The sequence below is a fragment of the Macrosteles quadrilineatus genome, unplaced genomic scaffold (genome assembly GCF_028750875.1).
Source record: "Macrosteles quadrilineatus isolate MER2022 unplaced genomic scaffold, UCM_ALF_1.0 Scaffold_1__1_contigs__length_201487025, whole genome shotgun sequence".
Taxonomy (NCBI): domain Eukaryota; kingdom Metazoa; phylum Arthropoda; class Insecta; order Hemiptera; family Cicadellidae; genus Macrosteles; species Macrosteles quadrilineatus.
In genome coordinates this window covers 37,564,263-37,576,345 of record NW_026542594.1, presented here as the reverse complement: position 1 = coordinate 37,576,345, position 12,083 = coordinate 37,564,263, and the positions used below count along the sequence as shown (strand labels likewise).

At 33.1% G+C, this 12,083-nt stretch overlaps 1 protein-coding gene across 3 annotated transcripts in view; it reads left to right on the top strand.

The window, feature by feature from the left end:
• Positions 1-12,083, top strand: part of LOC128982760 (5-hydroxytryptamine receptor 1) — a 165,804-nt gene that overhangs the window by 95,666 nt on the left and 58,055 nt on the right. For 2 of the 3 annotated variants that reach the window (XM_054401721.1, XM_054401719.1), the window contains exon 2: positions 6,203-6,239. The exons of the other annotated variant lie outside the window; for it this stretch is intronic. The gene's annotated coding sequence lies outside the window, so the exon portion shown is untranslated. The remainder of the gene's footprint in view (positions 1-6,202; positions 6,240-12,083) is intronic. 3 annotated transcript variants of the gene reach the window in all.

Below are 12,083 nucleotides of genomic sequence, written 5' to 3'. Positions count from 1 at the left end.
TAACTTTTGTTAGAAAAGCAAACCATTTTATTGTTGATTAGGGCACAAATTTCAACGATGTAAATATGGTATGGATATATAAATAATAATAAATAGTTTCACCATAAAAAACTGAAAGATGAAATGTTTATCAGTGTTTTTGTTTAGCCCAAATGTGTGTTGAGAAATACAATTGTAAATATAGCGTTACCAGTTTGTACCTATAAGTTCCTTTGGTAAAAGGTAAAACATTCTAGATACTCCCGGTACATTTACCTCACACTCCTCCAACAAGGAGGTCTAATTTAGATTAGCTCTCCAAACCTACCTTCATTAGGAGCTTTTATCTCTGGTAAATTACTCGGTCTTGGTTTATGTAATCTCAATATCCAAAAGTTTGAGTGTTTTCAATATCTTCGTTCTGTTTAATTTTAAAAGTTGTTTTATGGGTATTAGACATTACATCTTACCTAATGTACAAATGTCATTTTTATTTAGTTTAAATTTACATTTATTCACCACATTTCCATATCCAAAACATGGTTATAAATCATGTACACACATACACAAATTTAAAATACCCCCGCCGCAGCAAACCTGCATACTAAGCGAATTTCAACTTGTCTGATTATATTTTTACTAAAATATTTCCATAAATAAGACATATTTATTCCCTATTTAAATAACATTGGATTTATCGAGTGCTTAGGTTTGCTGCTAAGGGGAAGGTAAAAAGTGTTTGTTGACCATACGTCAAAAGTATAGGTTGAAATAAAAAAAAAATAGCCACATTTTATCAATATATGTCCATAAACAAGTAAACTACAACAATTTTCATTTTCTCTATAACAATAAAATGGGAGTTTTAAATGAATTTGAATTTTGAATTTTCTCCGTGACCGTTAGGTATACAACAGCGCTTCAATATACTAAATAATTTCTTATTTTAAGCTCTACAAAAGGGTTTAAAAACAAATTGCAATTTTTTGTTTTGTTTTTAGGGTCAAAAATGGGAAAACCCCATTTTTACCCCATGAAACCCCTATAAACCCCCGTTCCCATGGTCCGAATATGCTGGATCGCGAACTCGTTCAAATAAACGTAGGTCAGCGAACGGAAATTCCCTTATCCTGCAGGTTTGCTGTGAAGGCGTTAGTTTTGTTTACTACGGATTCCGGTTCCTTAAATTCGTACTATTATTGACATTTACAAATTTAAGGAAATGGAATCTATTGTAAACAAAAGCTTAACAATATAAATAGGTTATATACCTTACGTCATCAATCCTAAAATTAGTCTATGGCGACTAGTTTCGAAACATCAAGGTTTCATTGTCGAGCCTCTTGCCTCTTAAAAATATTGGGACATCTTGTCGTCATCATTACACATAGTACATTTAACATACATGGTGGCTGAGAAGTAACTTGCACCCCCCTTAACTTTGCAACCATTTGAGATATTTGAAATCGGTTTGCGGCAACCTTCTTAGATATAAGGGGCTACAATAATTATGGTAAATTTTGAAAATGTTGCCCTTAAGGGTAGCGGGGGTAGGGGGTAGCTAAAAATTTTCAAAAATCAAGTATAGTTGAGTTTGGTATCATTTTACAGGTCTTGACGAAACATAACAAATAACATAAAGAAAATAGAAATCGGACCATTAATAACAAAATGGCAGCTTAAAATGATTAAGACAATGGTTATTTAAAGTAATTTTGAACTGCTATTTTGTTATTAATGGTCCGATTTCTATTTCCTGTATGTTAATGGTTATGTTTCGTCAAGATCTACAAAATGATACCAAACTCAACTATACATGCTAATTGAAAATTTTGAGCTACCCCCTACCCCCGCTACCCTTAAGGGCAACATTTTCAAAATTTACCATAATTATTGTAGCCCCTTATATCTAAGAAGGTTGCCGCAAACCGATTTCAAATATCTCAAATAGTTTAAAAGTTAAAGAGGGTGCAAGCTTATTTGGATTTGAAACGTTTTAGGGCACCATTTTGCTATTAGTGAACCGATTTTGGTTTTCTTTATGTCAATGTTTATGTTTCATCAAGACCTGTATAATGATACCAAACTCGACTATACTTGTCATTTGAAAATTTTGAGATACCCCCTACCTTCGCTACCCCTAAGGGCATAATTTTTAAAATTGACCATAATTATTGTAGCCCCTCATATCTAAGAAGGTTGCCGCAAACCGATTTCAAATATATCTCAAATGGATGAAAAGTTAATTGGGGGTGCAAGTTACTTTTCAGCCACCCTGTATAAACACGAACACGGACACAAACTATTTACAAAAATGAATGCGCGGCCGGCCATAAGTACCGCGGTGACGGACACGATGCAACTAACAGTGAAAGCTTAACCCTGTCAAAGCAAACCTGCAGACTAAGAAAATTTCCATTTACCTGATTTTATTTTCGCTAAAATCTAGAGATTTAAGTTTTCCTTAAATTTGAATTTGGTTTCATTAAATTTGTCATGTCAGTAATAGGGGATTTATTAGATACTAGAATCACACCTGGAAATTTAATTTCAAACCTTTCTTAGCATAAAACTAATCATTTACTTTCATTGTATTATTCTAACTCTTAAATGTTGGAGAACGCGATTTTGTGTCTTATTTACAATAAATTCCCTATAACACTAAAGCTCAAAGATAACGATGTAACGACGTACATCAGCTGATCGGCAATGAGGTAAATATAATAGGGATAACATAATGTAAGGAGTTATTGTAATTAAAATTTGTCTCACAGTACTTCTAATTTGGGTTGTGCGTTAAGAAAATTCCCTGTATATAGGATAATTTCACTTCATGCATAAAATGCTTCAATGTACATAGAGACTATATATATATTATATATGATAAAAATCTATATAATATATATTCTCTGTATAAATAGATTTATCTCTGCATCTACTTTGAAAATTGACAAGGAAATTTATTATTAAATACCAATTAGAGTGGGGAACACAGTGAGCGTCTACGTTTAAAAATACAAATAAACTCAAACTACAAAATACCTTGCAGAACATTTTCTAAAGAACAATAGAAACGATATATTTTCGAATCCTCTGGGACGCTAGAAAAGAAAGTTTTGTTTTACTGCAGTATTGCGACTTTCCTTAGAGTTACACCTTGAATTCAAAGCGAACTAATGCTATAACAACTTTGGGCCTCTACTTCTTTATTTGTATAGGTTACGCCTGCAGGATGTCACTTACTTTACTGATCTATTAAGTTGTTTTATGTATTTTCCAAAAATCTTTTGATGATAATAAAATAAATTTCCTAGTTGTAGATTTTTGTTTTCAGTTTTTTTCTTCAGAAAACTAGGATTTTTTATAGTTAAAAAGTTGAATTATATTTTATAGCTACTACGTTTAAAGTAAATGTTTTATGTTATTTACATAAGGGATCTTGAGTTATGTTAATATATATTATTACCCTGGCCACCGCAAACCTGCAGGCTAAGTTAATTTCCATTTGCCTGATTAGATTTTGACTTAATATAAATATATTTAAATAGCGTTATGTTCAACAAGTTTGTAGGTTAGCTGCTACAGGAAGGGTAATAAAAGAATGTTTTTAGTAAAGTATAACATAGTGTAAAATAAATACATTTTCCAAGTTTGATCACAATACACCGATAAACAAGCAAACTACAGCAATTCACTTATCTCTATATATTCTTCATAAGAATAACGTGGAAATTTTAAATTCACACTTTTTTATTCTCTCCATAATTAATCATTGTACAAAAATCATTCAACATACTCAATTATCTGTTTTAATTAATTCACTAACATATTTTAACTATAACGCCTTACTCTATCTCACAACTGTGTTTCTATGCAAGGCACGACTTTTGTATCAGGTGCTGAGTTGTTATTGTAAGCAATTTTAAACAAAGATTTTACACTATCATTTTATGGTCACATACATTTCTACTCAATTTTTTATAGACTTTTTAGCTGTGTTATGGAGAGGAGATAAGATACATGAGGGACATAGATGATCTACTAAATTGCTTTTTACCAATTTACGTGAAAGTGTGATGTTATAACCAGAAGTATTTTCACCGTAAAGAACAGTTTCACTAAAGTGTAGAAACTCAGCACGACTTATTGAGCGGAGCGAAGCGAAGCGAACGAAGCTCATATACTACACTGCTGCTTTTGTTTTACAAATACTCCTCCTGAACTGCTGAAGCGATCTGCACGAAATTTATTACAGTTATAGTTCATTGGACAGTCATTGGAAGGTATGAGTCTGAAATGGTAGAAATTGGACCACACGGATTTTCCCTACGTGAATTTAAACTTTTAGAAATTTAACATTGGCCTTAAAGGTTAATTGGTTGCTATGACGATGTTTGCGAGATAACAATAAAAAGGTAAACAAGAGTTGCAACATTTAAAGGACCATCTAAAATAACACATTAGAAATACCGTATAGAGAAAAAGGGAAGAACAATCGGATTAATATCATTAAGCATAATTTACTACAATTGAATATCCAATTATTATGGTCGCCGGAATCAGGCCCATGTTAAAGAGCACCATTTACTTTAAATACTACAAATGGCCATTCCATTAATGTGAACCAAACATAGGCCTATCATTGAGTTTGGATACTGCAAGTAGACTTACCATTTACATAACTAGACGTACCATTAATGCAGACTTTGAATAGGTACTGAAAATAGGAATTCCACTAATGTGAACCAAAGATACCATTGAGTTTCGATACTGCAAATATACACTCAATTTACGTAAATCAAATGAGCGTAAATTTACGTAAATCGACTTAGAAAACTGCAAGTAAACAATTAATTTACATGAACCGTACCATTGAGTTAGTATAGGTACTAGAATTAAACAATTTAATTACGTTAACCAAATGTGCCATCGACCATACTGCAAGTAAACAATTAGCTTTCGTAAACCTTCCGTATCAATGACTTTAAATATTGCAAATAGACATTCTATTTTAGTGAACAATAAGTAAGCCTCCATTTGATTTTGGATACTTAAAATATGCATCTTATTATGTTAACCAAATGTAACATTAACTTTGGATACTGCAAGTCAATTTATCTGTTATGTGAAGCAGGTGTACCATTGATTTAGGATACCAAAAGTAGACAATTCATTTACGTGAACCAAATGTACCGTTAAGTTTTGATACTACAAGTAAACAATTCGTTTACGTGAACCAGACGTACAATTGACTTGAGAACCTGTAAATAGACATTCCATTTAAGCGAAGAAGGCGTAACATTGACTTTGGATACTATAAAAAGCCATTCTATTTCATTTATGCGAACCATATATATCATTTTCCTTGGATCCTGCAAGTAGATTTTTAATCTGTGATAAAAAAAATACTTCGGTTCCTGCAAGTAGACAATTCATTTACTTGAACCAGAGACTTTGGATACTGCAAATAGATATCCCATTTATGTGAACAAAATATACCCCTGACATTTGATACTGCAAGTATATAACGCGTTGTGCAAAAAAGGAAACAAAAAAAAAGATTAATAGTTTACTTAAACAAAGCTTACAATTAATTAACTAAACAAAAGCATGTTCAACGTGTCGTCCTTCGTACCAACGACCGAAAGAAATATGTTGTTACCAAACAACATATTTCTTTCGGTCCATGATCTTGCTGGCCATCTCAGAGCATTGCTAGGCGGAAATGTTAGGACTTTTGCACCACCCCGTATCGCATTTATGATAAACAGAGTTAGCATTAAATTTAGAAAAGCATTGGATGCTTGTCAATGTATGCTAGCCCCGCTCAATATTGAAAGCAGACAACTGCATTGCACAGTTGTACACCTAGTCATTCAATTGTCTTAACTTGTTTATCCGTGCAAAATTGATAAACTATGAGCTATTTATAAAAATAAAACAATGATTTTGCTCAACCTTTTTGTGTGTATAGAAATCGAACAACCTTATTTTCATGGGAGTTTTAGAGGTTGTGACAAACTTTTGGGTAAAAATCAGAACGGTAATACACATTTGGCACACTCTACTACTACATGAGATAATATACATTAGAAAAGAAGAAATTTTAATAAAGCTTTTATGTTTAAGCTTTGTTTAGTTGTAAGTGAGAAATATACTAGCCTAAATTAACAGAACATAGGAAGAGGCTTGAATTATATATGTTCTTACGTTTTTGTTTCAGGATGAAATTCAAGTTCACACATTTGCATTAAAATGTGGTAAGTGACATATTCATATGGAGTTAGTTATTGTAAAATCAATTAAAACAGTTTATTATTGAATACGAGATTATATCCTATTCACAATGATCTATCAAATAGATTGTTAACTCTCAATAATTCATTAATCTGTTACGATAACTTTCAATGTAAATGGCCGTTGACTGAAGCTGAGGGTGGGTGTTGTTATTTGAGCTAAATTAATATTTTCTGTATTTTCCGTGCTAAACAAGCTGGATACAAAAAGATAGAAGATGAGTTTGAAGAAAGGTATGAGTCTTGTATCTATAGAAACTAGTACTCCATTGTATTCAAATGGTAGTCGTTCATAACTACGCTCGTGACTGGGCAATAAAACGATCTAAAAAAACACTGATTATCCTGTAGCAGATATATCAGTCTATCCTTTGTAATACTGTAGCTGAATGTTCAAATCAATATACGTTTTTAGTTATAAAATTATCAACGAAAGCTTTGCACTGTTATTCTTAACGAGACTACGCTACAGCGTTCCAATAATAGAGCTCACTGCCAATATTATAAAGCGAATACGAGGAAATAATGGTTGTTGTACCTAAATAGTCAAAGTAATAAATAGCTCAGAAATATAATGGAAAACGTTTTAATACTGAACAAATTATTAATACATCTTTTTAACAATTACACCAAACCACAACATTAAAAATGTAAACAAGACAATTAATATTTAATCAGGTGATGATGTAAAGACAAGATGAGAAATATTACTTCTCTAACACCACCCCTTGATGTTTTTTAACTTGATCCAGTCCGATTAATTGCACTAACTCTTGATGCATTGGGCCAGGAACACATTTTGTCTTGTTTTCTTGATACAACTAAGTTTTCAGGCTGTTGAATATATAGGGCTTCTTTCCGCTGTCTGTTCAAAAAAGCAGTTGACAAATCCAAATGATGAATTGGTGTACGATCATGAACCACATTATAAACTTGAAATGGTCCAATGTCCTTTGGATTCCGTTGTCTCTGTGGGTACCTTCTCACCTCTGCTTCATGACATGCTTCTTTTGTATACATCTCTTCTTCCAGATTTGATTCTCTGTTTTCTATGTCAGGTTCTGATATTGTGTCATCTGTTATATGCATGTCCTCTTCTAGATTTGATACATTCTCATCATTAACATCATTCTCAGTTGTGGCTCTTCTCTCTGAAAAATAATTTGATAGATCTAAAATCTTATGATTTGTTATCCCTCACTTCTCCCCCTTCAACTGGGTTTTTCTCTAAAAACATAACATCTCTGGATATGATTATCTTAGAGGAATATCTTGGATCAACAAGTCTGTAGTTTTTAGAGTTTTGGCAATAACTAACAAAAATCAACTCACGACTTTTGGGATCGAGCTTCTTTCTTTGTCCACTTGGCACGTGAGCAAAAGCTTTGCAAACAAAAACTCGCAAATGCCTAAGATCAACCTTCTTGTTGGTCCACACCTCTTCCGGTGTTCTCCCAAAAACAGCTTTAGTAGGAGACCGATTCTTCAAATAAATTACAGTATTAGCTGCTTCAGCCCAATACTTTTTGTCTAACCCAGAATCATGCAGCAGAGAACGAGTCTTCTCAAAAATTGTACGATTTGCCCTTTCAGCAACGCCATTTTGAGATGGTGAGTATGGAGCAGTTGTTTGATGTTGTACTCCAGAAGCTTTAAGAAAATCTTCTAGCTCTTTGTTCACAAATGCACCTCTATTATCAGTACGGAGTTTCTTCAATCTTTTCCCAGTCTCGTTTCCTACAAACAATTTCCATTCTTTAGCTTTGGAAACAACTTCATTCTTTTGCTTTAAAAAGTAGCCGAATGTCTTTCTTGAAAAATTATCAGTGAGAGTTGGTAAGTATTGAGCTCCTCCATGCGAACTAACATTCAATGGGCCGCATAAGTCGGAATGCACTAATCCTAAAATGTCTGCAGCGCGAGTTCCCTTCTTATTTATAGAATAAGGAGCTGTAGTTTTCTTACCTTGTATCCAAGAAATACAGGGTGAATTTAATGAATTTCCGACTTAAATGAGCAAGACGACGGTGCCATAGATCTTCTGTGTCTTTACTATTTCCTGCAAAGTTGCTTGACATTTGGTTATCAGGATCAATGTCCAACTTGTAAAGACCATCCACATTTGTGGCATGAGCTACAGGCTGGCCCGATACATTGCAGTCCTCCTGTTTGTATACATTACACCCGTCCTCAGAAAAAAAAACATTTTTAGACCTTTATTTAAACTTAAATTAGGTACATGGACTACATCAGTAACATTTCTCTCAACAGACTCTATCATGACTGTTGCTTCTCCTTGACCTTCACATTTTAGCTTTTCATTGTTCGCCACAATGACATCCGTACCAGTTTTGCTATACTTTTGGTATTTTTGAAGTAAATCTCTCTGACCTGTCATGTGATTCGTACAAGCTGAATCAAGATACCAGCAATCAGCACTAGTTGTAGCTGCTAATATGCCGATAGAGCACACCAGTCACTGCTTTCATTACTGTTATTCGATATCTGATTAGCATGTTTAATCGGATTAGTACCCTTCGTGAATTTAGAAGAGTTTTTTAAACGATCTGATTTTATGCCTTATGACCATGTTTGTGGCATCGATAACTTAACACGTCAGAACGTTTATTGTCCTGTTTTGTAGCTAATGCATTTCTGTTTAAAATGTTTTGACCAGGGCTGACAGATTTTAAATCTTCTTGAAGTAGTTTAGACTTGACTAGTTCAACTGTTAATTCGGTTCCCGAGTTTTCCAATTCCATAACCATAGGTTCATAATGACTAGGCAAGTCATTCAACATGACTACACCAAGAAATTCATCCTCGAAGGGCTTACTTATGTTTGCTATTTGTTGTGAGACAGATATAATTTTGGTAACATAAGCGTCCATTGAACCGAAATCAGAAAGTTTAGTATTGAATAAAACTCTCAATAAACTTAGTCGTCTAACTAATCCCTTATCCTCAAATGCATTTTTAAGATTGTCCCAAGCCTCTTTTGCAGTTTTTGCATTTCTTACGTGAGGATAACAACAAGGTTTTAAAAATAAACATATTTTAGCAAGTGCTTTTTAATTTTTTTTCTTTTCACTTGCCAAACCTTCCCCTTGAGTTACTTCACTTCCCCTTGTATCATGCGGTTCAATTTTATTCCATATATCTTCGTGTATTAGGACCATTTTCATTGCAAACCTCCAGTTATTGTAGTTGGAAACTCCTTCAAGCAGTTCAATTCCTATTTTCATGTCTCTTTCCCCCATTTTGAAAGATACTCCACTATGATGAATAATACCAATGATAGCAGCAGCAACAAATAGAAGGAAAATAGTTATGTTGAAAATATCTTACTTTCAGGATTTACAATGACAAAATTTACATTTACAAATTGTAAAAGTCCCGTAACCTAATAGTTAATGTAATAAATAGCCCAGAAAAAATAATGGAAATTTTTTTTGTACTGAAAAAATTAATTATTAATACATCTTTTTAACAATTACACCAAACCACAACATAAAAAAGGTAAAAAAGACAATTAATATTAAATCAGGTGATGATGTAAAGACAAGATGAGAAATATTACTTCTCTAACAGTACCTACTACATAGGGCCTTTGCTATATATTTTATGGAAATTCAACCAGAATTTCACAAAAGCCAATTTATAACGACTAGATACGACAATTAATTGAGACAAGCTCATAGTAAAAATATTTTTAAAGGTTTGTAGGAATGCAAATAGTGAGTGGCAATAATATTTTAATACGATCACAGTCACCACGTTTTTACCCATGGTTAAATATTGTAATGTGTATTAAATTATCGTAGCTAATTTACCACACATTCGTACCCCATGTTTATTTCGTGTACCTTATATAGAGATTCAAATAATTTAGAACGTTTGTTAAATTAATTTCTAACTAGCTATGTAATTGTAATTTATTTATATTACCTTAACAAAGAGTTTTACTCGAATTACCCCCAAGGGACTTTTAAGCTACCGTACTTTAATAATTAAGTAGGCTATACTTTTGTTTAAAATTAATAGAAAAATTAATTTTGATAAAAATATAATTTTTTAAATAACATTTCATAGAATGATCTATATACTACTGACTGAGTTGCTACAAGTATTTTTAAAAAAATCACTATACAATACATTAAAAAAATAAAACTATTTAAAAATAAAACTCACAACATTCAACATCAATCTTCTTTATATGAAAATAGTATTCAATAAGGCAAAAATGCAAAACTAGTAAACAGATAAATGTACGAGCCATATTTATATATCTTCCAGTTTAATCCATACAAGTTATAGCTCATCGTATTAATTAGGTTTGGAACATTAACTGTGAGTTAATAGATATGGGCATTCGTGAGATGAATAGAAATATCGTGAACAGTGTCCTAATACATTTAGCACAATGAAGTGATCAATGCCACTTACAAAGACATTTAAACAAATGCATTAGTGTTCGTTCCGTTGGCTCTCAAAGAGCTGTTTTGGATAGCTCCAAACAAGCGGAAAACTTTGTTTTTGTTAGACTAATGTTTATTTATAGGTCCATTAAATGCAATCTGTTGATGAAATGCTGTTAGATAAATTAAATTAACCTTTAGGGATGAACTAAAATAGTGTAATTATTTTAGGATGTTCTCATTTATTCACGTTCACTCTATGTATGTGAGAATACCTCGGGGACCTGTAAACTACCCCCATGGCAGTAAACCTGCAGAATAAGTGAATTTCCATTTGCGTGATTGGATTTTGCAGTCTCCAGTGATACATGATTAAATCAGAAATTCTCACGGGTTGTAGTGCTGGGGAATTGGTATTTATCCCAATTATTCCATTAATTCTTAGCAACTAACCGTTAGAGTTCAAGCGGCCACATTTCCGCGTCACAGTTTGCTTCGCCATGACGATTAATAAATCTCAAGACCAGACGTTGTCCTCAGCCGAACTGAGCGGATCAGCATGGTTCCAGTGTGAGATCCAACAAAAGCCTCTTCATTCATGCTCCGGGCGGCTAGACTGCAAACATAGTGTATAACTCATACTATTGTGTCAGTTAAAACTCTCTCTTTTTATTATAACAACTGTAAAGCTCGAATTTATACTTGACGAAAGATTCCTCATTGTATTGTTTGTACTGTATATTTGATTCACCCCGTACGTAGAACGGGTACACAGCTAGTACCTACTATATTTACTTAAACATGTCACATCTATTATACAGGGTGACAAAAAAGTCTGGAAACGGCTTGATATCTTTTAAAATAAATTGGTTAGAAAATTCAAACCTTTTTACATCAACTTATATGAATGAAAACTACTTTTTGCAAGCATTACCATTTTTTTAACTTCATCAGGGGACGGCCCATGAGGAGTAGGTACATAATCTTTAATGTAAGCATAGGTTGATATGCACATTATTTTAAAGGTCTGGTCAAGTGGAGTTAATTGCCGGAAACCGCGTCAAAAAAGGTTCATTCGTTACAAAATGGCGGCAGTCCAAATTTCTTGTGGAATATACCTGCACAGGTAAAATATCCATAGGCAACATTAGCCGGGAAATCTGAAAACCGGTTAAATTTGTTTTGAAGATTGAATGAACTTAGTCTGTGAGCTAGTTGACTTCAAAATACAATTTCAGCTCTCAAGGTAATGTTTAATACGAGTATTTACCAATACTAAGGCTTGTGAAGGTATTTTCCGCAAGAACTTTGGACTGCCGCCATTTTGTAACGGATGAACCTTTTTTGACGCGGTTTCCGGCAATGAACTCCACTTGACCAGACCTTTAAA